Source organism: Xyrauchen texanus, chromosome 26, assembly GCF_025860055.1.
Source record: "Xyrauchen texanus isolate HMW12.3.18 chromosome 26, RBS_HiC_50CHRs, whole genome shotgun sequence".
In the NCBI taxonomy this organism is placed as follows: domain Eukaryota; kingdom Metazoa; phylum Chordata; class Actinopteri; order Cypriniformes; family Catostomidae; genus Xyrauchen; species Xyrauchen texanus.
In genome coordinates, this window is record NC_068301.1 from 27,393,969 (window position 1) to 27,420,492 (window position 26,524).

Here is a 26,524-nt window from a genome sequence, read left to right on the forward strand (position 1 = left end):
GCAGAAGTGAACACTGGATTGTGGGCATATTTTCTACACATAAGACATGTTTGCTCTTTACAAGATTTATTTGGGTCGCCGTGAAAGCGCGTTTGAGTGCTGAGCAAGCGGGCAGTGTCACCGGCTTGTTGGCTGCTAAATTCACCACTGTAGTAGCCTGAGAGAGGGACTGACAGGGGTAAAGCTTTGACAGTGGTCCGCCGCGGCGGACTGAGCCGTCGTTTGTTCAACACAGTTAGGAAGACTTCGGCTGCTTCGGGTTTCAGCGTTACCTTAGATCGAGGCCCGCGGGGCGGCGGTCTGCGGCGGCTGTCTGAGCCTGATCGAGGGTGGCCGCCCTGTCGACGCTGAGAAGTCTGAGATTGTTGAACTGGGCGCTGTGAAGAGGCTCGTGCAGGAGGCTGATCACGTGAGCGGCCTGCAGAGGAGCTAGCGCGACGCGGCAGGAAGAGGTTCATGGCTTGGGTGGCTTTCTGGACTTCTGAGAAGCGGTCAACAATGCCACTCACCGCGGAGCCGAAGAGACCGGTTGGAGAGAGCGGTGCGTTGAGGAACGTGGAGCGCTCTGCTTCTCCCATGTCGGCTAGTGTTAGCCATAAGTGTCTCTCGGTCACAGTCAGCGAGGCCATGCACTTCCCTAAAGCTTGGGCTGCAGCTTTGGTAGCGCGAAGGGTGCTTGCTTCTTTTTTTTTGAAGAAAGCAGCCGTCGAGTCTGTTGGGTGCCTGCTCAGGGGGCGGTGACCACTCGAGCCCGAGGCGGTCGACGGCCTGTGTGAGGAGGCGTGTTAACTCCCCTTCGACTCGGCGCGGGTCCTGCTGGATTCCTGGGCTGAGGAGGAGGCTTGGGAGCCTGTCCACTCCTCGCTGTCCGAAGCCATGATGGAACAGCGGCCCTTATCCTCCGCCGTCATCCGAGATGGCAGCAGTCGCGGCGGCTCAGCGGCAACTGCGCGGCGTCGGAGCGGGGAGGGTGAAAGCGATGCTTCGAGGAGAGGCTCGGCGAGGCAGTCGCTTCAACCACAGTTCCGGCAGCCTTTGTGGCGGCGCTTCTTCCCTGCGCTGGCTGAGGGTAAAGCGGCGCGGCGGTTTCTGCTTTGACGGCTCGAGTCGAGCCCGCAGGGTCGACATCGGTAGCTCCTCGCAGAAATCGCATCCGCCCTCAGTGAGGGCGAGCTCTGCGTGCCCCAGTCCCAGGCAGAGAGCGCAGATGATGTGGCGGTGTCCTGTGCTGAATAAATAAGTGGAGCGAGGCATCTTGAAAAAGACGCTCGTACTCTTTTGTGAATAGTTCGTGAGAACTAGCTTGCTGAATAAAAGGATACGTCGTCGGATGGCGTAGCTCGCAGGATGGCTGAAGGTGGCTGAGACGGCCGGCTTCTTCTAGCGCTGTCCACGCTTGCTAGATGCCCCTCAAACGGCGACGCGGCTTCCAGGTCAGCGATGCGGAGAGCTTCGCTGAAGAGATGAAAATCAGGGTTCCAGCCTACGAACTACGCTTATATGCACTCTAGTCACGCCCATTTTGGCGGGCTTTGATGCAGTGAGCTGCGGACGCCTCTCATTGGATCGCGAGTTCGCCCAAGCTCGTCTATAGGCTACAGCAGTTGCCGCAGAGCAACCTATGAGCTCGCTAGCTAGCTCGCTCAAGGTCTGCAGCTGCCGCACTGCGTTGACAATGGATACAAAAATTAAGGATAATTTTTTGGCTTCAATATCTCAGAAAAGATGAATCTTTCCCGTAGCGTAAGCTAGCTTACGCAATACGAGAGAACCTCTCGTAAGAGAACACGGCTTTAGAAGGTTAAAACACAATTGCCTTTCTCTTATTTGGCAATCTTGAAGATGTAGTACTTTGTTGAGTGTGGCATGGCTGTCACCTGATGCGGTTAATTGGGTTACACTAATAAAATTCCTCCTCCTGTGCTGCAGTGCAGACACATCCACTGCTCACACACTAAGCTGTGAGCTACATTGCTCCTCTGGTGTAACTCCCCACGAGATACACAAAGATTGAATGAGAGAGAGAGTATGTGGGTGCTTGGGAGTGAGCTAGCAAAGATAATTATGTGTATTATGTATTTGTGGAGTATATTGATAAGTATTGCATTTGTGCATAGAAAATGCATGTTTGTGGAGAGTGAGATTTGTGCTGGAGGATTTAGTTCAGATCACTGTTGCAGGAAAACCTCTATTGAGATGCTGAATTGTGCCTATACACCTATTGTGCTCAGTAGCTTTCATTTAACATCTCTGGTATTCAAAGGCCATGCAGCTTACCCAGGACACCATTTACATTTTGAATGGCAGTACTGTACAGAGGAGTAGAAAAGGTCTAAGCCGAGAGAGCTACCATTTGTTATTGTGGTCAGGTTAGGCTTGGTCATTTGAATAACGGTTGGTTGAATACCCAAATTCCTGCCAAAGAAGCATGCGATATACGAAAGTTCAAGAGAGGGCAGGGTTTAATGGACCTTTGGTCCATGAATTGCTCATGGGAACTTCAGCCGGGGTCATTAAGGCTGTTAACACAGTAGAAGTTAGAAACGGAATAAGGGAATTTGGCATCACACATTTCACACGAGGTCTTCAAGTAGGGTTGGGCGATGTCCCCTAAATTGGCAGTTGACGATGTTGACAGTAAAACATCGCGATGGACGATGATATCGTGGGTGGGTTGGGGGTGGGGGGTGGGGTGGTTGTATAATTTTCAAAAATTATATGACAAATTATAATTTCGTTATTTTACTAACCCAACTAATGACTCGTCGGCGCTTTATCAGTAGGTTGCACGACACGTGAAGCATTTTTTTTTTAGCTTTCACTTAAGAAGAGTTGTGCACTTTTTATTTTAATATATCTCTTTACATAAATACTATTTTCAACTTAAAAACTATAATTTCATTATTTTACTATCCCAACTGACTCACCCGCGCTTTCCAATAGGTTGCACTTAAGGGGGAAAAATATTTCTTCCACTTAAGAAGAGTTGTGCACTTTTTATTTTAATATATCTCTTTACATAGATATTGTTTTTCTACTGAAAAACTATAATTTCGTTATTTTACTAGCCCAACTAATTAGTAGCCTGCTCATCCGGGCTTTTTAATATATTGCGCCTAAGAAAAAAAAAGTCGTCTTTGGGCAGCCTTCTTGCGAAGAGAGCAGCCACAGCCACGCTCACTGATGAGCAAAAGGTCGAGGCAGAAATGACCATGTACCTGCAGGAAATGGCCATTGATGGGGAAGAGGAACCGCTGACTTGGTGGAAAACGAACGACAAAAGGTTTCCGTTCATGGCAAGATTAGCACGGAAATATATGTGCATATGTGCTACCAGTACTCCATCAGAGCGGGTCTTCAGCACAGCGGGTAGTGTAGTTACTCCAATCAGCAGCTTATTAAGTGAATATGTTGGTATTTCTGGCCAGAAACATCGAAATTTAAACATGGTCTATGGTGAAAGATATTAATACGCATTTTTCGCCATCCGTTGCGGAGCTATTCGATTTTGCATATTATTTTCTAAACGTTCATTTGTGTAGTTCATATGACCACTTTACAATATTTCAATAACATAATTTATTTTGTAGCCTGTGCTGAAGTTAATTGTGCTGCTAATTATAAGTGAAATGTTAATGCCGAGTTTCGGTCTGAGTGTTGTTCCCGTTTCATTTGTTGTTCTTCTATGTTTTAATAAATGTGTGTTATTCATAGTCACCTTGTTTCTTTCATTTGATTTGACATTATGGATTTATGGCCAAGGAAATTGTTCTTTAAAAGTATTAACCAGACAAAAGTGATTTGACGTTCACTGGTCTGGGTTTATCTTAAACTGCCGCTTCAGTGTATACAAGAGCTATGTGACAATGAGCAAGATTTTCTGAGACACTACAACTACTAATAATTAATTAATAAAGGCTATTTTCTTGTAGCCTACAACATAAAATATTTTAATCTAAATGTACAGTGTAAGACATGTAAAAAAAAAAAGACAAGAAGCTAACAATGTCAAGATCAATATTTGTGTAGCCTGCCTGACACGGTATTTTCACAGACTAACACGTCACGTCTCTGGCATATACTACAGTATTTAAAATAGCATATATGCATTAGTTATATTCTCAATTTAATTTACAGAGCAATCCCTGCAAAGTTTTTAGGTTAACTATAGAAGAGACTAGGATTAGTGAGTCACACTAGCAAGACTCGCAAAAGGGGGCGTGGCATCACGATGGTGGCTCTACATCGTGATGTTGGTAAGCCATCACGATGGACGATGATATCGTCCATCGGCACAACCCTATCTTCAAGACACCAACATCATTTTTAATAGACTATTCACAAGAATTAAGACTGGAGGACTTAAAGGTGCTGTAAGCATTTTTGTTTTTAAGTGTCATGAGATATCTCCCCTATTTCTGTGGCACCTCTATTACGCTGTCTGCCTGTCAATCATTTTACATGTTCTCATAGTGTTGTCATTGCAGCGAGGTATTGAGGCTTAATTCCATGTTCTGATTTATAATTTGTCAGTTGAGGGTGCTATTTCACTACTGTTGTGTTTGACAACCATGGGAACATGCTTTGTGTTATTGGTGCAGTGTTTTGGAAAAAGGGGACATGACTAAATCAACGGCTCGATCTCGTGGAAGTTAGAACAGCTAAAATTGCTTACAGCACCTTTTAACACTAACGGTTATTAAAAGATTTTTGTGTGTGTTTGGGCTCCCTGATGCAGAACTGATTCTTACTGCTTTTTGCTGGTGTCAGCTTTTGATCAGCAGTGTTTAGGGGTATCATATTAGCATGGATTAAATAGTAACAAGACACCCCGGGAAAAGCCCATATGAATACCCACACTGTTGTGTCTAAACCACAGTGACATGCTAGATGAATGTAGCCAACTTATTCTGAATTTACTAAAATACCTTCAATGGCTGGTAAATAAAAATTAGATTTTTCATTTAATCTGGATGTTTATTTGAACAATCCTGATATATAGATTCTTAAAATCAGTAGGAAGTTCTCTTTCTCTATGTCAGGGATGCTCATTATGTTGATCACGATCGACCACTGGATGATCTTGTTAACACAAGGTACCCATGGATCCTTAATGTCTTAATGTCTTAAATTCAGTTTTCCAAAAATAAAAATGTAAATTCTTAAATATCTTAAATGATACAAAATTCTTCATTATCATTTAAAGTGGACTTAAATTTGGGGGTGGAAAGACTAATAGCTTATGCCTCAAAAGTATAGAAAATATCTATTATTCCCCACAAACTTTGCTTTTGTGACCAGGACAGTGATATTTTGAAATGAATCTATTTCCAGAAAACAGGCGAATTTGTGTCTTTTCATTCACATAAAGTCCAAATGAACATGTATTTGTACTAAAGTAATACAAAAATGACTACAAAAGATTTTGAAGTGAGATTTACAATTATACTGTAAATCACTTTCACGAAAGCCTCCAAATGTACTCAACATACTTCAAGGCGTAGCAACTGTGGAGCAGCACAACTTTGAGGCTTCTGGATGAGCTGTCAATGAAGAGGCGCCACTCATTCTGGTTACAGGTGATTCCGATTGCCTTGAACAGACTAATCACATTGTGGCAGAAGCAGAGCCCATCTTGATGGGTGAAGAAGCTGGTAAAAGGTTTGTGACGCTTCCTCTGATCTACGACTTGCACACTTTCATCCAACAAATTCCACTGCTTGAGCCTAGACATCAAAAGCTCGGCATTGGACTTTGTGAGACCAAGATCTCTGATCAAGTCGTTGAGGTCTTTTTGGTTGGGGTAGTGTTGGTTTCTCTCCTCAGCTCCACCTCTGAAATTGTCATCTGGATCTACAATGTCTTCCTCACCCTCTGACTTGCTGCTCTCTTCTGAAGATGGCTGCTCTCTCTCTCCAGCGGAGTGGGTACGGGGAGCTCATGGCAGTGTGGCACTGAGGCGATGGACGAAGGAAGGTCCGGATACGTGATGGCAGGTGCATTCTTGCCAGTCCGACGTTTGGAGGGGTCCACCATGCAGATGTAGCAGTTGCTTGAGTGGCCAGTGGGTTCCCACAAAATTCTTGGGATAGCAAACTTCATGGCTCTCTTTTCCCATACATTTATTATCCTACAAAATAAATGTATTTCACCCATGACTAATGTGTAAGAGATTCTCACAACATTTTTCATATATGATATATCTTTTCAATAACATTGAAACTTTAAAATTCAGAGAGTAACAATTGTCTATCTTTCCAAAAGTTTTTTTTGCAGTGCTCACAGGTGAAATGAGGTGCCCAGGGTTTGTCTTGATCCCCTATAGGCATGCCTAAATATGCCTTGTAGGCCTCACACATCTTAGCAGATGCTTCCACGGAGTACTTTTTCACTCTTATTTTGATAAATTGGCAGACATGGCAAAATGTGTCTGAAAGATGCTTGCAGCCTCTTGATGCCATCTCAGAAAAATGTAGATATGTATCCACTTTGGCAGCTGGGTCTAAACTGAACTGGTGGGCTTAAGGCCCCTGTATTTATACTACTATTTATATTACTGGAAAGTTCTAGAAAGTTCTATAAGTTACTCCAAGTTTACTCGGCACTGAATCTATTCTGGAATGTTCCGGAAAATAGGTACATTTCAAAATATCACTGTCCTGGTCACAAAAGCAAAGTCTTTGGGGAATAACATTTTCTATACATTTGAGGTATAAGCAATTAGGAAATAACACTTACAAAATAAAAAATGTTACACTGTGTTATCATACTGCATAAGAATACAATCTAATTGAATAAATGTATGCACTGCATCCTTCAAAGTGAAAATGCGGCACTGTTGTATTTTCTCCAAGCACGCGGCGACTTGTGTGAGTTTCCTGCAGTTTTGCCATATCGGAAATTTATGACAAGCGATCACTAATGATCAACAGTTGATGATGATGATGATATACTGTAGTGTTAATGAAATATGACCATGTTTACTTTTAATTGTTTATATTGTATTACACTGTAGATTATTGTGGGAGTGCACATTTTATTTCCCTTATCTGTTTGAACAAGCAGCTGGAAAAAAGTGAAGCGCAAACATGTCAAAATAAGAGTCCCCAGTGTTTTTCAGCCTTTAAAGTTAGAAGTTCTGTGCCATGAATAAATCCTTTTTTCCTTTTTTTTTTTTTGTTCCTTTTGATATTTTTGTTGCACCATAAACTGCATCTGGAATTTAATTAAGTTTAAACTCCTGTAGCCACTCTCTGGCTCTCCCCATCATAGGAAAGAAAGACTAAGAACATTTAATATAGGTTACAAATGTCAAAAAAACTATTTGCAGATAGTTTTTCTTTCAACACATTATCATATCAGCAAAATTCAATATTGGCCCACATCTAATTTGTATTTATTTATATAATAGTATAAATTTTATGGGGATGTCCCGTATTGGGTCCGATTTCACGCTTACTCATACTTGTAAAAATGCTCAACTGACGTTCAGCCCACAAACTAAAATCACATTATGTCCTAGTGAGATTATTTAACTGCAAAAGCTGCGATTTAATGAGATAAATATATAGTTACATGTAATTCAAATGTGAGCAGTATATTTATTATTAAACACAGCCTTTTTCAATGCACAGAGCTTTTGGATGACTGTAAGAGCCTGAATAAAATGCACAAGTTATATGGACTACTATAATGGTGATTCGAAGGTTATTTATGTCATTAACATAATGTCATACATTGTCATACAGTTGAAGTCAGAAGTTTACATACACTTTGGTTGAAGTCATAAATTTTTTTTTTTAGCAAACTATAGTTTTGGCAATTAATTTAGGACATCTACTTTGTGCATGACTCAATATTTGTTTCCAGAAACTGTTTCCAGACAGATTGTTTTCACTTTAATTGACTTTAATCACAATTCCAGTGGGTCAGACGTTTACATACACAAAGTTAATTGTGCCTTAAGCAACTTGGAAAATTCCAGGAAATGATGTCAAGCATTTAGACAGTTTGCCAATTAGCTTCTTATAGGAGGTGTACTGAATTGGAGGTGTATATGTGGATGTATTTTAAGGCCTACTTTCAAACTCAGTGCCTCTTTGCTATACATTATGGGGAAATCAAAAGAAATCAGCCAAGACCTCAGAAAAAAAAAAACAATTGTGGACCTCCACAAGTCTGGTTAATCCTTGGGAGCAATTTCCAAATGCCTGAAGGTACCACATTCATCTGTACAAACAATAGTATGCAAGTATAAACACTATGGGACCACTCATTCATTATACCACTCAGGAAGGAGATGCATTTCTCTCCTTGAGATGAACATAGTTTGCATCAATCCCAGAACAACAACAGCAAAGGACATTGTGAAGATGTGAGGAAACCGGTAGACAAGTATCTATATCCACAGTAAAACGAGTCCTATATCGACATAACCTGAAAGGCTGCTCAGCAAGGAAGAAACCAATACTCCAAAACCACCATAAAAAAGCCAGACTACAGTTTGCAAGTGCACATGGGGACAAAGATCTTACTTTTTGGAGAAATGTCCTCTGGTCTGATGAATTCTTTTTTTAACTGTTTGGTCATAATGACCATCGTTATGTTTGGAGGAAAAAGGGTGAGGCTTGAAAGCCAAAGAACACCATCCCAACCGTAAAGCATGCGGGTGGCTGCATGATATTTTGGGGGTATTGCTGCAGGAGGGACTGGTGCACTTGAGGAAGGATAAATTATGTGGATATATTGAAGCAACATCTCAAGACATCTGCCAGGATGTCTTCCAAATGGAAATGACCCCCAAGCATACCTCCTAAAGTTTTGGCAAAATGGCTTAAGGACATCTAAGTCAAGGTATTGGAGTGGCCATTACAAAGCCCTGACCTCAATCCAATAGAAAATTTGTGGGCAGAACTGAAAAAGAGTGATTGAGCAAAGAGGCCTATAAACCTAACTCTGTTACACCAGTTCTGTCTGGAGGAATGTGCCAAAATTCCAGCAACTTATTGTGAAAAGCTTTTGGAAGGTTACCCAAAATGCAATTTAAAGGCAATGCTACCAAATACTAACAAATTGTAAGCAAATTCTGACCCACTGGGAATGTGGTAAAGTAAAAACTGAAATAAATAATTCTCTCCACTATTATTCTGACATTTCACATTCTTAATGTACTTTCTAGATTAAATCGATAATTTATTGATATTGATTTCTAGATAACTTTCTAGCAAGACTTTTAGATAAAATGAATACCTACACTGGCTAAGAGTTATTTAGCAGTTTTCTTATTCTATTATTTCTGAATATCTGGGTTTATTTGATATTTACATGGTTTACAACTTCTCCCAGTGGTGCATTTGGCGCATTTGTAAAAATTCTTGCAGACCTTTGTTTCCTATAATAAAAAAATTACTCTAACAAGGTTGCCTTGCATTCTAATTAAGAACATACATTTTGAATCATGTTGGAGTACATTTAAAAGTTGAAAAAAATCGAATCACGTATAAGTTTGATAAAAATCTTGATTTAAATTTTTTTGCCATATCGCCCAGCCCTAGAAGAGCTATTGTAGTGCACATTGCTGCAAAACTTAATACTGGTCATGAGAAAGTTGTCCGTGCATCGCAAAACCGTGCATCGCAGGTTGCTGCGTATGGGGCTGTGTAGCCGTAGACCATTCAGAGTGCCCATGTTAACCCCTGTCCACTGCCGAATGAACCTACAATGGGCACATGTCAGAACTGGACCATGGAGCAATGGAAGAAGGTGGCCTGTCGGATTAATCACATTTTCTTTTAGATCATGTGGACAGCTGGGTGCGTGTGCGACGTTTACCTGGGGAAGAGATGGCAGCAGGATGCACTATGGGAAGAAGGCAGGCCTGCCAGAGGCAGTGTGTGATGCTATGAAACCTTGGTTCCAGGCATTCATGTGGATGTTACTTTTACACGTACCATCTACCTAAAGTTTATGCAGACCACGTACACCCCTTCATGGCAACATTATTTTCTGATGGCAGTGGCCTATTTCAGCAGGATATTGCGCTCTGCCACAGATCAGATGTTGCTTTGACTGTCCTTATAACACAAATTTCTATTTACATGAACTTTTTCTGACCTTATGACATCACTTTAAGGCTTATGCAGTGTTCAATATGGCTGCATCTTCAAAACACATCACATTGTTTTAACACTGACAAATCCCTTGAATCATTGGTTTTATCCTGTTTCATGGGATAATACAAATTCAAAGTGAATCATTTATCATCCTGATTTGAATACTCTGCAGGATGCATGCCTTTTAAAGCATTTGTCTCATTTCTGCAATTTTTTTTAGTGCTCTTTGACAAGGCGTTGCACCTGTTTGAGCACTTGTTCACTCTAACCTTCTGATGTGTGGTGGATTAATTGATCAGACCTCAAAGCTGAGAGAACCAGCTCTCTGAAAACGATGAGCAGAACACTGGAAACCCACATAGGCTATCACGTGTAAACCTGGACAATAATTATTGTGGTCAATCTGCTTTGCGCTAGAATTAATTCCCAGAGATTTAGTCATGAACAGTTGCCTCCATGTGCCTCTTCTGTCAATTGAATAATTGCAATTTTTGCCTAAATATCTGATTCAGAGCTATATCTGATGTAGTTATTTACTACAGCTGCTCAATCTACAACACCTCAGGCTAGGACATTATATTTAACCTTACAGTCTTAATTTAATTTGATGATATATAAAAGACTGGTTTGCGCAAAATAATTGCAAAACAACACATCTGCACTGGCTGCACATAAAAACAAAAATACAGCAGTTCTGTTCACGAACCAATTGCTCTGCACTCAAAGATTAAACTCACAGGTCATCATTTTGAATCAGTCTAGTGAATCATTAAATAAATGAACTCACTGAATCAGTTACGGGATCTGAAATACGTCTGACTTACTGAACCGCAAACCACGTCCATCTTGAAATGACTCGAGCACTGTTTTGTCTATTTAAGGTTAGATAAACTTAAATTAGTAGCATTATTGACTAATAGCTTATATAATGGCAAGCAAAAAGTATGCGAAGCCTTTGAAATTACCTGCATTTATGTATATATTTGTCTTAAGATCTAGTTTGATCATCTAAGTTAAAATAACGAAGAAACACAATCTGTTTTAACTAATAACACTAATAAATAATATTATTGTTCTTGTTCATATTGAATACATCATTCAAACATTCACAGTCTAGGTCGGAAAATTGTGAACCAATAGGCTAATGACACCACTAAAAGCTAATTAGTCAGGAGTTGGCAAACCTGGCATCCAATTAATGAAACAAGATAATAAACTTATAAGAAGCACTCAAACATTTTGAGTATGCTATTCACAAGAAGCACCTGCTTACATGGGCTATGCGTCACAAAAAAGAGATCTCAAAAGACCTACGATCAAGAATTCTTTGCATAAAGCTGGAAAGGGTTACAAATTTATCTCGAAGAGCTTAGATATTCATCTGTCCACCGTTAGACAAATTGTCTATAAATAAAGATGATATTCTTACTGTGGCTACTCTCACTAGAAGTGGCCATCCAGCCAAGATGACTCAGCAGAATGCTCAGTGTGGTAAAAAAGAACCCTAGGGAGAAAGCTAAAAACTTGAAGGAATCATTGAAACTGGTTAACATCTCTGTTCATGAGTCTACTAAATGAATTCCCAAGTTTATCAAGATATCCTACAGAATAATGTCAGGGTGGGTTCTTTCTTGCAACTGTATGACAATGTGTAGTTAAAGAGTTTTTTGTAATAAATGCTATTTTAATAAAAAAAATGTACCTATAAATTAAATCTTTAAAACATTAAAATGATAAAAAAAATTGTAGACAATTTTTTTGTAATAAGTTAGGATGTTTGGGGGCTGTGATGTGCACTGGGCAAAAGCAATTCTTTGGGAGATACTGATATGATTTATTTTTAAACATCTGTAAAATTATGTCATTTAAGGATGCAGATGATGGGGTGAATATGAAGAGGAGAAATACTGTTTTAACGTGGCCCTTGCATTGAAGGGCCGAGTCAGTTTGTCTGCATTTGCTCAGGCGCTAAATGCTTTTGTAAGGAGCCATTCCCTCCTTTTCCAAAAACACCAGCAGCTAAATTAAATTGAGCTGAATGAAAATCCAATTGTGTCAGTCTGTCTGGCTGTGTAGGACTGGCGGCAGAGCACAGCACATGCCCGCTGTGATGTCTTGGTTACATTCAGGCTGGCGTCAGAGAAACCTCGACAGAGCCCGAAATCTGCCTGATATCTAGTTAAATTTAGAGGCTGGTCACTTTGCTCAATCTGAAGCGAGAAATAGAAGTAATGTCTTTCATTTATTCTCCATTCCTCTGGCACCCTGTTCTCCACTTTACCTCCCCTTCAATCTGTATTCGTAGAAATGCCTGAAAGAAGGTGCGGAAATGGGTTAAGATGTGGGTGGGGTGTTGAGTGCAGCACTGCGAACAGTGGCTCAGAAAGCCTCCACAAATGATGAGAGCATGACAGCGCTTAAGCGAAGGTAAAGAGCGACATCATGAATGATTTATTAGGCTGGATTTACTGAGCCACTCCTGGAGGAGAGGAGGAAGGGATGGAGGAAACACTGGCGAAAGAGGCAGTGTAAATTACTGTGGAACTGGGGCATTGAAGGTATATAGAAGGAAGTTGTGTTGGAGAAACTTAGTGTGTTGGGGTCTCTGGTTTGTACTGATGATCCTGAAGCAACAAATCCTAATACTTTTACACACTCCCTTTTTCTTCCCACTTCCCATAACGTTTTCCTCACATATGCTGCATCCCTTGCTAAAAGGGTTTATTTGTGACAAACTTTCCATCAATACATTTTAAATTTGCAGCAATATGTGTAACTCATTTACCAGAATATGATATTTTGTAGTGCTGGTCATACCCAAGTCTAGGAAATACGTAATGTTTTTGCATGCGGTTACGTCTTGTGAGTAACGTCTTTGGGAACTGTTCGATGACAATTTACATCAATGGAAATACGGAAGCATACTTTAGCATTTAGGGTTAGGGATTTGACACCTTAACCTTAATGCAACCTTTAAAGTGGGGTCGGAAATATAGTAATTAGGATATGCAATAATAAATCATATTGTAGTATAAAAATGCTAATATAAGATCATAAGAGCTTTTGCCATCATTTAGCCCATTTCTTTTAATTTGGCTTCTTCCGAATTTTGTTTCTGACTTGAATGTGCGACATGTTGTGATAAAGAATGGATGGAGCTTAAATAATAAACTCATCCTTGTGTTACGGACATTAATGATGCCTCAAATTGTGTGGCTTGTTGAAGAGAGGTGTACTGTGACTTTTCAAATCATTCAAACTAATTATTTTTGCATGGCAGACAATGCACGAGAACATCCCAGACACTTGTGTAGTAATGAAGGTCCAAAGCCATACCTAGGGACCAGAATATCATAGAAACTTGAGGGTGGGCTCTTTTTACTTTGGCCAGTAAGCAAACACTCTAGTTTTGTATTTATAGTTCCCCCACTTGTATTTTTTTTTAAATACTTATCTGAATTTATTGTACAGAATAAAAAAATCATTCTGGTTATATAGTCTTATTTCTTATCCTAAAATGTATTATATCCCCCAGTGTTTGACATATCAGTCTTGCTGTCAGTCAAACTGTCTCTCTACAGTCTCATGCCTCCTCTAGTCCTCCCATTAGATGGCCCCTCCCCCTGAATGAATAGTTGGGAGCAGCTGTCTCGTGCGTGGCCTGAGGTGCTGTGTGGATCAGCCGCGGCTGCCTCTAATATCACAACACTAAACCCATTGTCTGGGTGTTGTGGGGTGGCATACTGGATCGCCCCTTTTTTCGTTTTTCATTCTCTTTCTCTCAATCTCATAGATACGCATACTCAATCATTCACACAATTCACACACTCAAACAATGAGAAATTGTCCCCACCCTATCGAGAATGTGGTCTGCAAACACTCAGACTTGAGACCACTGGGTTGCTCCTCTCCTGTTCTGTTCTTGAGCATCTTGTATTGGATGAACGCGTGGATTCTCACGCTCTGCTGCAATTGCAAGACATAAAGAACTACAACATAAATGCTCAGCTATTTTACAGTTGGAAAATCTGAATTTGTGAAGGTGAAATATGGATAACATAGTCGTTCCATTCTTGTTTGATTCTCTTTCTTTTAGTCCTCCCCTCTGTGGACCAGTTGTCCTCATTAATGAGATTCAATTAGACACTCTGGCTTTCTAGAACATGTTGAAACGCACTGTAACAGGGTAAGTTGGGAAAGGAGGTGGCGGGAATTGGCTGAACAATCAACGTAGATTTTAATATCATAAATAAACTTAAACGTAAACACATGGACACACACAGCAGCCGCATGTGGCTCTCTCTCGAACTGGCGCCTCCATCTCGTCTTTATCCACCTCCCGTGTGATGATCCTGATTCAGGGCCGGGCGTGTGTCCTCAGCCCCACGCTTCTTGTCACACTCCTCAATTGCCAGACTCAGGCTGGGGAAACATGCCTTCCGGCAGGTCATTCCCGCCTTTCTGGAGCTCTGGGAGAGACGAGGGGAGAGGGAAAGAGCTAGGCGGAGCAACAGAGAGAGTTGAGAGAGAGAGAGAAAACTGGCTCGCCGGTCTTCAGACACACTGTTGCCTGGTCCTAATCCACTCCTCTTTCCTCTGCCTCTTACTACTAAATGCATACCTAATACATCAATATAAATATTTCAACAATTTCTAGTCGACACACATCTCACACATTCCTAAACCCTTTAAAAAAATATTTGTTAAAAATGTACTGTAAATTTTTTATAAATTGTGGCATATTTGCAAGAAGGTTTGCCAAATGTTTGCCCAAATGCAATATTTTTGTATGGGTACATTCCTCATATCAATATAAACAATATGTTGTGCAGCATCTTTCCACAGATTTCCATTGGGCAAAAAACTATATTATGTTTAGATAAACACTAGACACCCAGTTACAACATGTTCAATTGAACAAACTTTACTTCCAAATTTAGTGTGTACAATTTAAGGAATATTCTGGGTTCAATACATGTTAAAATCATTCTACAGCATTTGAGGCATTATGTTGCTCATCAATCACAGTTACATTAAGACACTTACAATGGATGTGAATGGGGCTAGTACATAGGCTAAACATTGAAGACAAACACTGTTTCTAAAGGACAGCAATAAGATGTAAACATGCGTGTTAACATGATTTTAGTGTGATAATATAACATATAATGTTAACATTTTGTGGCTAAGTCTATAAGGTTGAAACGGTGTGTATTTTAATGTTTATGGATTGGCCTATTAATTTCCATTGTAAATGCCTTTAGGCCAAAGTATACTTCGGTTGTTTGTCATGCTCATCTGAACGATCACAGTATGTGCAAAGTAATAGTCCGTGGTTTTCTCTGCATACGGACAGTCTGTACGCATCATGGCACAATCAATATCACAAAGCAGTAGTAGTGTGCATGTGTCGAACACGTTCATATTTGCTCATAGTCAAAATCGTATACTTTGAAAGGCAACGCAGTCGATTTGGGCAATCCGTTCCTTAACATAGCATTATTTAAAAAAAAAAAAACCACGAGATGAGCCAATTATTTTTCAGTGGTAATCAACATTAAGTCACAAATGCTGTTGATTGAGATTAACTTGTATTGAAACTGGAACATTCCTTTAAATATGGCATCTACTTTGAAGTCTGTAGAGTGAGATTGGGTTTTTCATAAATTTTGCTGGATTATGTATACTTAACTCTTTCCCCGCCAAACACGGAATTTTCCGGGTTTCCGTGTTTTAGGTGTTATACGGTAAGGAAGACCCCTCCGCATGTTTTGAAAGAGCACGCAACTCTTTGATCAAAGAAACAGACTGCGATCGTCTCAAACATGAAGAAATGGAGTATTGAGAAGCTCAAAATATCAGACATAAACATGCCTTTTTATCAGCTTTTTGTCTGAAATGTTGTTTTTTGACAAAACCGACCTCTGTTCAAGTCGCAATAAAAAAAGAACAAATGAAGATAAAATAAAATTGTTTTTTTTTTGCCTAAAAGCAGAGGCTCAGATCTTTATTGTGATATATAGCATCTTCATATATTCATGGAAGAAAATATTCTGCGTGCCATTAAAGTTTAGCGAAAATCATCAAAAACCCTGGTGGTGGCTGGCAACTTTTTTTTAAAAACGCTGGCGGGGAAAGAGATAACTGGGTTAGTTGGATTTTAACATTCGCAATTGTCAGTGCAGACGGTAGTGGTGAATCTCCAGCAAACCTTTGGAAGCAGTGGACAATTTGCTGCAAGTTTGCCGCAAAGCTCATTGGCATTTGAAAATAATCAGTGGCGAGTTTGTGGCAAATTTGCCATGAACTTCACATTTTCACAAGGGTGGTGATAATAAGATCCTGTTTTACACCTGGTTTTAAGATGCGTTTGGGTGATCCGATCACATGTGGTCAACCCTAAATACAGGTCTAAATGGGGTCTAAAACCACATACGAATGAGGTTAAAATTCATGAGACCACATCACATTTGAGGTGTAAATGGTAATGCGTCTTGATTGCATCCCGGCAGCAGTGATGCACAATCACGAGAGTTTCACAGATCTTCTTTAGTGTGTCTGATATTAACAAGAGATGAGAAACACGAACAACTGAAGCTCCTTTAATACAGGTAAAACACTATAAATAACAGATAATTCAGCTTGACATGTTGTGTTTGTGCTTAGATGAAATTTCAGCTGCATCTAGGAGAAACATTGTACCTTTTTTGTGCTTTCTTATTTTTTTCTGACTTTGTTGCGCTTTATTATCATACAGTAGCACACTGACATAGTTTACATTTACATTTACGTTTATGCATTTGGCAGACGCTTTTATCCAAAGCGACTTACAGTGCACTTATTACAGGGACAATCCCCCCGGAGCAACCTGGAGTTAAGTGCCTTGCTCAAGGACACAATGGTGGTGACTGTGGGTATCGAACCAACAACCTTCTGATTACCAGTTGAGTGCATTAGCCCACTACGCCACCACCACTCCATGTGATTGATGTACTGTATGTCATCATGAAACGGAGACCCTTCCCTCCAAATTCGAACACAGGTGTTCAAAAGAAGTCCATTTAAGTGGCCAGGTATAAACAGCGATGTGTCTCACCTGACCACCTGTGATCAGATGACCTGAGACACATTGTAATACCAGGTTGAAACGGGGTCTAAGGAGTCATAAAGAACACTCATTCTGTGCCAGCAAACCATGATTGACTTTGATTGGAAGCCAGTCCTCTCTCTCTCCATGGTACTGAATGATTACAATATGCAATCTGGTCTTATAGAATCACGTTACTCTACCTAGATTTTTACAAAAGTTTTTTTTTACAAGGCTCATTGTACATATTGCAGTAGTTTCCTGGTGAAGTAAACTATAGAGGCGCTATGTCAATTACTTGTATCCACACAAATCACGAGTAAAACGGTTGATTATTAGCACAATTTTCGCACTGTTCATCACATTATGACATCAATACACTTTCTATGGCGCATTACTTGTAAGGCGATGCATGTAAACGTTTGCATTAGGACTGTCACTATTGATTATTCTTGTAAATGAGTAATCTGATGATTATTCTGACAATAAATGGAGTAATGTGAATTATTTATTAAAATGATTCAACCCCGATTGCTTACTGATGTTAAGATGGTCACGTTTGGCTAAAATGCATTCATTACCCTAAGGTTTAATTCTACATTTCAATGATAACGGCAACAACATGTCAAAAATGTTCTTCGGTGTTGTACATATACATCCACATGCTCAAAATTGGTTTATTATATAATGGCATTTAATTAATCTACACTAATTTGGCACCTGTACACCTACATATTCATTCGATTATCTAATCAGCCAATCATTTGAGAGCAGTGCAATGCATAAAATCAGACAGATACGGGTCAGGAGCTTCAGTTAATGTTCACATCAACCGTCAGAATAGAGAAAAAATGTGATCTCAGTGATTTGGACTGTGGCATGATTGTTGGTGGCAGACGGGCTGGTTTGAGTATTTCTGTAACTGCTGATCTAATGGGATTTTCACACACAACAGTCCCAAGAGATTACTCAGAATGGTGCCAAAAATATCCAGTGAGCAGCAGTTCTATGGAGGGAAATGCCTGGTTGATGAGAGAGGTCAACGGAGAATGGCCAGACTGGTTTGAGCTTACAGAAAGGCTACAGTAACTCAGAAAATCACTCTGTACAATTGTAGTGGGCTGAATAGCATCTCAGAATACACAAAACGTCAAACCTTGAGGCAGATGGGCAACAACAGAAGACCACGTCAGGCTCTTTATTAGGATCAAAGTGTTTCTAATAAAGTGCTCTGTGTGTGTGTGTGTGTGTGTGTGTGTGTGTGTGTATAACATTTCTTGTTTTAATTTTTTTTTCCATTATCTTTATTTATTTTTCACCATTTAAGTATTTGGAACCTTTTGAATTCAATGCAGATTTTTTAAATTTAAGGTGCTTTGTGAAATCAAACTAAACTTATTTAATCCAATTTAAGTTACACCTTATTTCTATAATTCTTTTTTTTTTTTTTTTTAGAAAGACTAGGTACATTCACCGAACTTCAGAAATTAGGTGCCATTCATGGTCTTACCTATGCTTATAGCATTGCACTGTAAATATAAGGGAAAGTACATAAGGAATTTTAAAATCTGGTACTCCAAGACTTGTAGATAAATAATGAACAAAGTTTTCCTCCCGTGTAATATATGTTCTGTTCAAATTATGTTTAATATTAGGAAATGAAATGGCCTTGTTTGTCTTCGGATATTCCTAAATATTTCTTTAATTATTAGGAGCCTGAAACTGGAATAGAAAACATTTTACTAGCACAGTCCCATCTCCGTAAATTGTCCTACTCATGGAAACCGTCAGAAAATAATAACTAGTCTTGCTGACTTTATACAAAATATTAAATATTATTTTGCTGGAAATAATTTATGAAAAATAACACATTTAGAAACTTACTACAACTACTTCCATTGTAATGAACAATTCTAACAGATTCCACCCAATAGATTATCGTATTTAATATGAAACTACAACATTTTTATAAAAAAAAACACATCATAAATCGTGATTAACTTTAGTTAGGGTGATGATGTGTATTTGAAAAACCTTTATTTTGGCGCAGTAATAATACTATTGTCAAAATAATCCAGCAGAGCAGATCCCACTTACACAAACACCAGGATTGTGTCATTCAGAGATAGGCCTGCATGTTTTCATTGTCTTGAGCTTGTGCTACATACTGTCCAGATCGCAAGCAAAGCTTGTCACCATGTACCGTGTAAAAAAACCTTTACATTTTTCATCTCACATTTGCTTTTATGACACTATTGATTAGGTTAAGGGAAATGAGGTACATTTTTGTTATTATACAACACAATAGATCATTAACCTTAACCTCATCTGTTTGGGAGAACATTTAACTCTCTTTCTCAGTGGACATTTCACCTTGAAACTGCCATGATACATGTAGTGAAATGTAATTTAGCAAAAATGTTGCCACATTCATGGCATTTTATAAGATCAAGCTGTGCATATATTACCCCAAGATACTTCAGAGCAAGTGGTCAAGGTTTGGCTGGTAAGCTTCAGCAATTAGCCCATGCGTGTAGATGCCATAACTACACCATTTTTTGGACAAAAAGCATCTCTGTGTATGATCATTCAAGGTATTAGTTTATTCTGAGAAATGTTCTGCAAGTAACCATGTAAATCACAAATATTTCATTTCACTGTTAACTGATATTGCCCCATGTATCATAGATCATAGAATGGGGTAAATTTCTCTCTCCTTATATGCCCATACCCCCCCATCATCTTCACCCTACTAAGATTTTGCTGGCAGGGATGTCCTGTGGAGAGCATAAGGGAAGGATCTCAATTATTCAGTAGCATATCTTCCTAACTTGCCGAAATCGGCACGCAGGGGCAGAGGAGTTAGGTTAAGCTGCTCTGAATTTAGCTGTGGCTGTGCATGCATGCAATTGAAGCCCCACTGACACACAGAGGTTTCTTGAATTGCCACATAACAACACTTTGTGATCATGAGCAATGATTGATCTTGAAAACGATGATCGATAATGATTGTAATGTGACTACACTAAACTTGAAATTCAGTGCTAACAATACACAAATGAGTCAAAGAGGGCCCTTATTTTAAATTTTGAGATTGATTGTCATGATTTCTGGTGGTACCTTGCTGTCTGAATCATCACACCATAAAGCACCAACACAGCGCACCGTGACTTTCTGTTCGGAGCAAAGACAGCACTCAACACTCCAGGCGAGTTCTTCCTTTCTAACAGCCAGACAGGGTGCAGCTGAATAGAACAAAGCACAGGGTCTTTAAAACTATTTTCAAATTAACAGGACATATTAAAACACAATTAGTTATGGCCTAAGCTGACTCTGCATTTTTTTTGGGGGGGGGGGGGGGATATGAAAAAATACACAGTTCAGCCAGCCACAATAGAAACCGTGGTGCATACTTCTTAAAGGGGATATACAATTCACTTTACATGGTGTTTGTATATAAATGTGAGTCGGCAGTGTGTGTACACAACCACCCTACAATGTTAAAAGTCCACCCACTCCTCTTTCTTGTATTTCTATTAATCAAAAACAGTGTCAAAATGAACGGTTTTCGTTGGCCTCACCCACGACTGGTGACAGACTCCACCCTATTATCATAGATCCTCCCCTGAGTGATCTATACACAGTCTGCCATTTTTTTCCGCGCTGGAGCAGATTAAGTGAGAAGAAGAATGTCTCCGCTTCGTAAGAGTCATAAGTGTTCTGTTGTTGGCTGTAAAAGTGAACATAAGAGTCTTCATGTACTCCCGGTCCGACACACTTTGGGGATGATCGGGGCAGACTGGCCATCGGGAGAACCGAGCGGGTCGGTGGGTCGGCCGCGAAACGGGCCGAATGGTGAATGATGCGATAAGCTAAAATGATCCGCCGATTATGCAGAATGGACCACAAAACGGTGCCGCAATATGCAGAAAGGAACAGCAAACAGACTACATTATAACAGCCTACAAAAATGTCTATGCGGGACACTGGAACAACAACAAGATGCAATACTGCAGCTAAAGACATTTGTTTAACATGCTGTACAGTATATGTACATGGATATGTCTATGTGCGCATCCCCCCAGATTCACACTTCAGTTTTCACCAAGCTTGATCTTTGGTACGAAAATTCTTTGTATGATCTAACGTTTTCAGTTTCCCGCATTTGTTCTGATGCATTTGAATGGGAGTGAATGGAGCACGAGATGTAGTGTAACCACCCCTTAAGGCTTACACTGGAAACTTTGTATGTTATATATTTATAGTGTATTATGTATATAATATTTTTTCCATGTGTAAATTTTAACAATTCACAGGTTTTAACCATGGATTTAAATTCTGAAATTAAGACTATTTTAAATGCAGATAATAGTGAAACCATATATTGGCGACATCCCTTGCCACATAACAAGGTTTGGGAATCGAGAGCCGTTCTTTTTCATAACTTTTTTAAAATATTGGAACTAAACTGTTTAAATCAATTTCATTAACGGTTTTTCGAATGTGTTTGTTCTTCCCCTAATGCGGACCGAACACCATACTAAAATACTCTTGACAGTATTTTCTGTCGCTATTTAGCGGCAGTGCTGCAGTGCTACTGGATCTATAGCAATGTCCCTTTTAGGCAAGCCAGTTCGCACAGCGGTCATCTTGGTAATGCCCCCAGGCAGTTATTTTTAATGTTTTGCAATGGGTATACAACTATAGCTCATATCTACTTGGAAAAAGAAAAGACAGAAATCAATAATGTGTGTCTAATCAGCAATAAAATCTGACAACAATGGTATCAAGTTTGCTTCTTTAGCTCAAATTATGCTGTAAAAAACCTCTGTGTTTTTCTAGAGGGAAAATAAACAGATGAGGCCAGATCAAAAATGCGATTTGCTCTTAACTCTAAAAGATAGAGCTGCTATAGTGTTACAATGTCTCCCATTTTTCTACGAGTGGTCCTTATAAAACAGAAACTGTATGTTATAGCTGAGATGTGAACTTGCAGTAAATTCTGTACAATTCCCATTCCTTTAACATAACAGAAGGGAAAGTCATTAGACTTTGTCAAGAATCATGACAGTAAAATGTAGGACAGGTTGAGCCGTGACCTGTTTTACCTCTGTCCCAATAGACTGCCCTGGACCGAGATTTAAAATGGGCTTCTTTAAGGATTAATGTAGAGATCATGTCATGATGAACCAAGCGAATAAAATGAAGGGCTCTGAAGTATGCAACTTCTGCTACTTTGAGATTTCAACTCTTGACCTGGTTTGACCTCCTTGCTGATTAATCTTTTTTGTGTGATCTGATTGGTTGACAGGTATACAAAGGGCTGGATCTCATCACCAACAAGGTTACTCAGGAGGAGCAAGCCCAGTGTCGCTATCACATGATCAGCTTTGTGGATCCATTGGTTAGAGGGTGCACCGTGGTGGACTTCAGGAACAAAGCTCTTTCTCTCATATCCTTTTCTGTTTCATCAGTGTAGCATTTCAGATTCAAATTCCAGTGTCCTCTAGAACAAATAAAATTATTTTAGGCCTTTTTTGTGTTTTCTTAAAGACATCACCTTGTAAGGCTTTCACATTAAAATCTGTAATTGAAATATTTGTCAAATTTCAGATAAAAATGCACATTTCAAATTCTAAAATGAGTATTCGAATTTTGAATATGTGCCAAGCACTAACGATGAATTAATGTTCACACCAGTCGCATTCTTGGGCTAAAACAGACGCAGTGCAATGAAGAAAACAGAACGTGGGTGTCTCCAGACACATTTTAAAGGCTGAATTTCTTTTTAAATTGACACAACGTCTAAAAAATGCAATATTTTTAAGACACAATGAGAAAAAAAAACCTTTGAAATTGTTTTAAGGCGCTTAACCGTTTTCTGCTGCTATTTAATAGCAGAAAATCAAATTATTATTGCACCATTAATGGAATTACTGCTGAAATTTTGTCCGATAATTTGTTAGTTTATCTGCTTGAGGCTGAGAATCTCTGACTGCTTACAGCGTCTTTCCTTAAGGCAGAGACTCGGGCAGTCTCAGTCGATAGTGCCTGTATACACACACACAGGGTGTCTGTGTGAGTGAGAGCAGATGAGAGTCAAGCTGATGTCGGTCTGTGTAGATTTATATCAACATTTCTGCTACTTGTTACAATATTTTGGGGCTGGTTTTAATTTGAGATACTCTGTTGTAAGTTACAACATGCCATTTCCCATATTCTGTTCATTTTATTTGGCCAAAACATATTATAATATATATTATACATATTATTTTCACTTATTACTTAATGAAACATACAGAATGTGGGAAAATGCACATTGTTACTTGCAACACAGCATTGCAATAACGTGGTTCATAGATACTGACTCGAGAGTGAATCAAGATGGCTAAAAAACATTCGTTTGTGAGTGAAATGAATGTGTTTGTTCTATTTTACGAGACTTCTGTAACATTATGACTCATGACTATTCAATCTGTATGATATAATCTATTCCCAACTTGTTGTGTTCATAAGTTATGCAGTGGAACTGTCACATAACAGTGCTGTAACAAGCATCTTTAAATGAGACACGCATAAGCACACATACATAACAGACACAATCACACAAACCACCACTGTACTAGTAGTCTGGCTGCTGTCATAAATATTACACCATGCATTCAGAGATTAGGGTTTGCATTGTGTGTTTTGTTCTTAAATGCTCTTTACATCCTGTTTATCGCATGATTTTTGTTTAATGCATTATCGCAACTGTTTGAAGTTCATTATTCTCACTGCGAGCGTTTCATCAGGATTACCGTAAACACTCATATTAATGGCCACCCTACAATTTATGCAAGTGGTTTTTTAATTTATTATTTATTATTATTTAAATTAGCATTCATCTGTAATATAGGGACATTTATGGTTTGTTACAACTGCCAATCCTTAAATAGCAGCCAGCCAAATTGCAAGCTTTTAAATGATACATTTTCAAATGAGAAGATTTTAATGAATAAGATATCAGTTCCAGATTAAAGGATTAAAAAATGAAACTTTTTTTTTTTGTCAATATTGGCCATTAACTCTTTCCCCGCCAGCGTTTTTAAAAAAAGTTGCCAGCCACCACCAGGGTTTTTGACGATTTTCGCTAAACTTTAATGGCCTGCAGAATATTTTCTTCCATGAATATATGAAGATGGATACGATTTTATTTTATCTTCATTTGTTCTTTTTTTATTGCGACTTGAACAGAGGTAGGTTTTGTCAAAAAACAACATTTCAGACAAAAAGCTGAGAAAAAGGCATGTTTATGTCTGATATTTTGAGCTTCTCATACTCCACTTCTTCATGTTTGAGATGATCGCAGTCTGTTTCTTTGATCAAAGAGTTGCGAACTCTTTCAGAACATGCGCAGGGGTCTTCCTTACGTATAACACCTAAAACACGGAAACCCGGAAAATTCCGTGATTGGCGGGGAAGCGTTTTTTCATAAAACGCGGAAAATTCCGTGTTTGGCGGGGAAGCGTTTTTTCATAAAACACGGAAAATTCCGTGTTTGGCGGGGAAAGAGTTAAGTATCTGCTTTTTATTTTTGGCCAGGAGGTGTAACTGGCAACTAGCTGGTATGTTTACATTTCACTCACCAGTAATTGTGCAGTATAGTGTTGGAGTATTCAGCAGTGAGATCCTTTCACTGCGTGATGAGAGTAAAAGTTGTTCCATGTAATGCGTGTCCAAAGACAAGATCCACGCAACATATTTGACATTGAATATTGTCTCTTTAAATGTCCTTTCTGTTCTTTCTAGTCAGTTATCAAAAACAACAAATACACATTTAATTCTAATCATGCATGGCACAGAGAAAGTCATTTGTGTCCTCTCTCGTTAACATGCACTCATCTTCAGATGCTCTTTACAGAAATGCAGGTTTTGTTAGAGGCAGAACTGATTTTAGCATATGTTTAACAAATCAATGTAAATTCTTTTTAATAGACGAAATTATGCAATTAAACAATAAACATGTAATTGAATATAATATATAAAACCGTATTTATTGATTTAAATACATGGATTTGTTCATTTTTAAAAAGCCCTATTCCCAATGATTCAAATTAAGTTGACAGGCCCTTCAAAACACATTATTATTATATTTCTCATTATTATTTGTCTACGTATGGATGAAATTAATAGGCCATTACTCTGCCTTTTAAGATATCATCTGAGAACTTCTTAATGGATCTTCTGAGTAATTATTCTTCTAAAATGTCATTGCCTTCCTGACATATTTGACACAGCTTTTGTGTGACTGTACTTGATGCAAATCCAATTCTTTTATTTTCTCAACTTTTGTGGAATCTGGCATTTTCCCAGTGCACCAAATGAATGATTGTGGCATTTTATGAGTGGCCGCTAGGTTTAGACATATGTGGCATGGTCTTTCTGTAAATTTAAGGCCATAACTGGAAATGCACGTGTTTGAGAGGGAGGGAGGAGTCACTGTCTTCAGTTTCCCCGCCTGCTTGCTGCAGATGTTTGTGAGAGAAGAGGAGGATATTAATAGCTAAGGGAGATGCTGTGAGTAGTGCGTGAGGAGGAGTGGCAACTCGCTGTGTCTGGAGAAGCAGTGCTGCAGACACAAGTGCACTCGCTCACTTCAGACGCTCATGTGTGAAATGATGAGCGATGGGTGATATGTGATTCCCAGTCTTGATCCTGCTCTGTAGAGCAGTTATAACTACTGTTAAACATGCATTGATATAGGGCTGCACAATTAATCTAAAAATAATCTATAGATTCTGATTACAGCTGCAGTGATTTAATAGTGAAAAGTGGCCATTACAGTATTCCATTTAGATCTATTCTTGTTGCATAAAAAATATATATTTTAGGCATGTGCAAAACAATATATTTCAAAAACGGACTAGTTGGTGGGTTACCTAAACTAGTTGACTTATTGGTCTTAAGGAAGCCAGGAAAATTATTGTTTTTGGGTTCACCTGACCCTGACACACCATCTGCTGGCAGGTCATCCCCACCTTCCTGAATCTGGGAGGGGACAGGTGGAGACAACAATAATTAAAAACACAGGGGGTACTCCCTGTAACAGTGCAGTACCATCTAAAAACCAAGGTTAAATTTAAAAGAGGGAAAGGCCAACGCATAGCGGGAGAGAGAGAGTGGAGAGACAGAGAGAAGAAAAAAAAACACTTTCTCGCTGGTTCTCTGATACGCCATAGCTTGGTCCTCTGCTACTCCTCTAGCGGATGAGAGCTGCTCCTCCCCGGGTGGATTGGAGGCAGTCCTCTGGCCCCTGGCAGATGGAACACCCCGGCACATTTCT

General features: G+C 39.3%; 1 pseudogene; it reads left to right on the top strand.

Moving 5' to 3' along the window:
* The window catches only part of LOC127619661 (tRNA dimethylallyltransferase-like), a 65,720-nt pseudogene that overhangs the window by 14,259 nt on the left and 24,937 nt on the right, over positions 1–26,524 (top strand).